Raw genomic sequence first — 4645 nt, forward strand, 5'->3', positions numbered from 1 at the left:
CAAAGATTTCTACTTAAATTTCATTGAATACCGACTCAATTGTAAAGGAGCCTGGGAAGTAAAGTTTTTTGGATTGGTGCACTGGCCCTCTAAACAAAATCTGAGTTATGAGAAGCATGAGAGAGAAGATATTTGGTTAAGCACCTGCAATCTTTGTCATTAAAGGCTCTAATTATTTGTCAGCATGTATTAACAATTTTTTTCACAAATGTTAACTGTTTCTTGAAGATTTAAAAAATTCTCTTCAAAATCCATAGGTAAATTACTGAAATTTATTCAGACCCCAGCATTCATTTCCAGGACTTTAATGCAATACAATCCACTCAAGACCCTCCCCTCATCAAATGAGCTTTGTTTCCTCTGTCTCTAAGTAGGTATGACACCATCTGGTGTTTTCAGCTTTTGACTCAGAGCCATGGCTGGCATCATCACACTAATCAAGAGGTAGGAGGGGATGGGCCAGGAAGAGTTAGCGACACAAATCATTTGGTAATTAAATTCTTATTGTTATAACATTTGTTCCTTGCACAATAAAATATCCATTGAAGAATTTTAATAAAATTCTGTTGTTAATCATCAGCAATTGGAAGCTCAGAGTGTGAGTCTAATTGACAGATTGATGCTATGGCTGATATAAAATATTAAGTTTCAAAAAGACAACCATGGGATGCCTGAGTGCCTCAACGGTTGAGCCTCTGTCTTCGGCTCAGGGTGTGATCCTGGAGTCCCAGGATTGAGTCTCATATCAGGCTCTCTGCATGGAGCCTGCTCCTCCCTCTGCCTATGTCTCTGCCTCTCTGTGTGTTTCTTGTGAATTAATAAGTAAAATATTTTTTTTTAAATGAAGACAACCAAAGGGGCAATTAAGGAAACAATGATTGTGTGCTCATTTTAGCCGACTTTTTCTATATATGTTAAATTCCTCCAAGATAATAATACATAATAAATAACAAAAAAATTCTCTGAATAATTTGGATGACTGAGGTACGAGTAATGAAAGATAATAATTGATCTATTTAATCATCTATTCTATTCAATCAATAATTGTTGAACATGGGATGCCTGGGTGGCTCAGCTGTTAAGCATCTGCCTTCGGCTTAGGGCGTGATCCCGGTCCCGGGATCGAGTCCTGCATTGGGCTCCCAGGGGGAGCCTGCTTTTCCCTTTGCCTGTGTCTCTGCCTTTCTCTCTGTCTTTCATGAATAAATAAATAAAACTTTAAAAAAATTGTTGAATGTATATTATCTTCTAGGCACTATGCTAGCTGTTAGAGGACTAAATAAGAGTTTTTAAAATGTAAGCATGTCAGAGGTAAAAAGATAGGTTGAAAGTCTAAAATGGACAGCAGGGAACTAAGATGGGTAATCTGAAATTAGCTTCCATATGCTAGTAATTCCAGAAAATTAGCAGCAGAAACTAAGGTTGGACATTTTGCAATTCTCTTCCAGCCACATGAAATTAATTTATAAATTCTGAGAAGATTCAGGTATAGGTTTTTAATATGAGATTTTGATATGTGGAAATTAGACAATCTTAATGAATAAAGAAAAGAAATAGAGTGACTCACTTACATGGAATAATATAGAAATGAGGTATTCTAGAAGTCAACTAATCTGTAATCTGCTGGATAAGAAGGTTTAATAGGTTACATCTGAGTATGTGGTTCAATGTTCTAATAGAATATCGTTAGGAACTTACATGAGATCTACAGAGGATTAAATTTAAAAACAAGATCTGGGAAGGACTCATTAATTTAAAGGTAGGCTTCTTTTTTAAATCACTAGATTGCAGAAATTGAAGTTGGTTAATTGTAATTGACTAACATTTTGCAATTGGTCAAATCTCAGCTGAAATTTATGAATACAGGACACTGTCGATGCTATGGTAGACAAAACTTGCTTATAAAAAGACATCCAGCCCAGAGGTATGGGGGTCTTCTGCCCCATGGATCTCTCATGTGGTTCAGTTGGAGCTCAAGCCACTGTCCTAAGCTATTGACCTTGGAACATCAGCTGGTCTGACACACTTATTTTGTTCCCCTTTGTTGGATGAATTATTTATAATCTCTAAAACTCAGTGTACTCTTACATAAGTTGTGTTTAAATATAACCATTATGATGTCCTGTAAACACTCTGTTAATTTTTTAAATGATTTTGAAAGGCTTAAAAGGATTTTGTCTACAAAATTTATAAGGATGATAATTTAGTAGATTGTCAAGTGTGGTTTAAATGCTTAGGAAGCTTTTGTTTTTTACATTTGTCATCTTCCCTTGGTGTATTTGAAATATTTGAGAGAACAAATTATATTAAAATTGTACTTTGAAATAGCCAAGGCAATGTGATTAAATATGTAAATATATTAAATGTATGAGTTAACTCAAAAAGGACAAGTGAAAAAAAACTGTTCTTATTTTGATTAAAATCATAAAAATTTGTAAATAAAGTAAGATTATAAGTTAAGCCTAAATGTTTATGGTAAAACTTTTTACCTTTGTAACTATAATAATATAATATTGATTAAAATAAATAATTATAAGGATTTCTTTTTATGCACAAAATCCCAACTAGGACAGTAAAAGCTCAGCTCAGAACTAATCAATAACAAAAGTGGGAGTGTGGACTGTGAATCAATCACTAGGATGCTTTAAGAAAGATCTGCATTCCTAGCTAGGGTCAGTGGGACTCCACACACACCCTGCCTCCCCATTTATGCACAGCAAGCAAATTGGCAGAAGAAGAATGTCAGAGGACTGCTCCTTGTAGAAAGACAATCTGTGTGAAAAGGGAATCCAGGTGTGAGGTCTGGAACCAGAGCAAGAGTCCAAGCAAGGCTTCAGATAACTCAAAAAATGTTTGCATCAGACATTAAAGTAGAAAAGAAAGAGTGAGACCACGAAAGTACTTCATCTCCAGAGTAAAAACCTCCTGACTTTGACTTGTGGAGTTTCCAGGTTGCCTACCTTCATCATACCCACTACCCTCAAAGGTTTTACCTTTGCCACCAGCACAGAGGCCACATTTAGGCCTCCTGGTGATAGGGAGGACTTTGGGAAGCTGCAGCTCCCTTTACTAATCATTCTGATCATTTATGCATAATGAAGAACTGACCCAAGAATTACTAGACACTGGAAAAAAACCCAGCAGCATTAAAAAGACCAGAGTGATGAAAACATTTTGTTAAGTGAAGTAAGCCAAACAAATGAATATTGTACGATTTCAGTTATATGAGGCTCCTAGAGTGGTGAGTACTCCACCTGATATTGCAGAATTGAGAGAAGTTCATATAAGCCTAAGAATTCTGCCACAAGAGAGAGCAAGAAGTGTGGAACTGGTTGTGTCCATAGAAGATCTGAGAAAACCTGAGCATCCCCACCATATGGAAGGTGTTTCCCAAAGTCAGTCAGTAAAGACTGAAGGAGGTGATTCCTACTTCAAATACTAAAACAGCAAAACAAGACTTCAGGGAATGTGAAAAATCAGGGAAATATTACACCACTGAAAGATCACAATAATTTTCCTGTTACCTACCCCAAAGACATGGAGATCTGCAATTTACTTGCTAAAAATGTCAAAATAGCTGTTCTGAGGAAGCTGAATGAGCTACAAGGAAACACAGACAATTCAAAGAAGTCAGGAAACAATACACATAATGAGAACTTTAACAAATAGTTATAAATCATAAAAAAGAACCAAATGGAAATTGTGGAGTTGAAAAAATAATGTAATGAAACATGTAGTAGAGAACATTAAAAAAATGGATCAAACAGAAGAAAGAATCTGTGGATTAGAAGACAGGACCTTTGAAATTATCCACTAAGAGGAGAACAAAGAACAAAGAATGAAAGAAGGGAAAGAAAGCCATGATTTGCATGATACCATCAGAAGAAACAATCTGTGAATTATTGGAGTCTTAGGAGAAAAGAGGGAGAAGGGTCAGCAAACTTATTTAAAGAAATAATGGCAGAAAGTAGGATTTATTCCCGGGACACAAGGCTGGTTCAAGACTCATAAAACAATCAATGTGATTCATCATATCAGCAAGAGAAAAACCAAGAACCATATGATCCTCTCATTAGATATAGAGAAAGCATTTGACAAAATACAGCATCCATTCCTGATCGAAACTCTTCAGAGTGTAGGGATAGAGGGAACATTCCTCAACATCTTAAAAGCCATCTATGAAAAGCCCACAGCAAATATAATTCTCCCCTAAGATCAGGAACAGGACAAGGATGTCCACTCTCACCATCTGCTATTCAACATAGTACTGGAAGTCCTAGCCTCAGCAATTAGACAACAAAAAAAATTAAAGGCATTCGAATTGGCAAAGAAGAAGTCAAACACTCCCTCTTCCCAGATGACATGATACTCTACATAGAAAACCCAAAAGACTCCACCCCAAGATTGCTAGAACTCATACAGCAATTTGGCAGTGTGGCAGGATACAAAATCAATGCCCAGAAGTCAGTGGCATTTCTATACACTAACAATGGGACTGAAGAAAGAGAAATTAAGGAGTCAATCCATTTACAATTGCACCCAAAAGCATAAGATACCTAGGAATAAACCTAACCAAAGAGGTAAAGGATCTATACCCTAAAAACTATAGAACACTTCTGAAAGAAATTGAGGAAGACACAAAGAG

Source organism: Canis lupus, chromosome 3 (assembly GCF_011100685.1).
Source record: "Canis lupus familiaris isolate Mischka breed German Shepherd chromosome 3, alternate assembly UU_Cfam_GSD_1.0, whole genome shotgun sequence".
Lineage (NCBI taxonomy): Eukaryota > Metazoa > Chordata > Mammalia > Carnivora > Canidae > Canis > Canis lupus.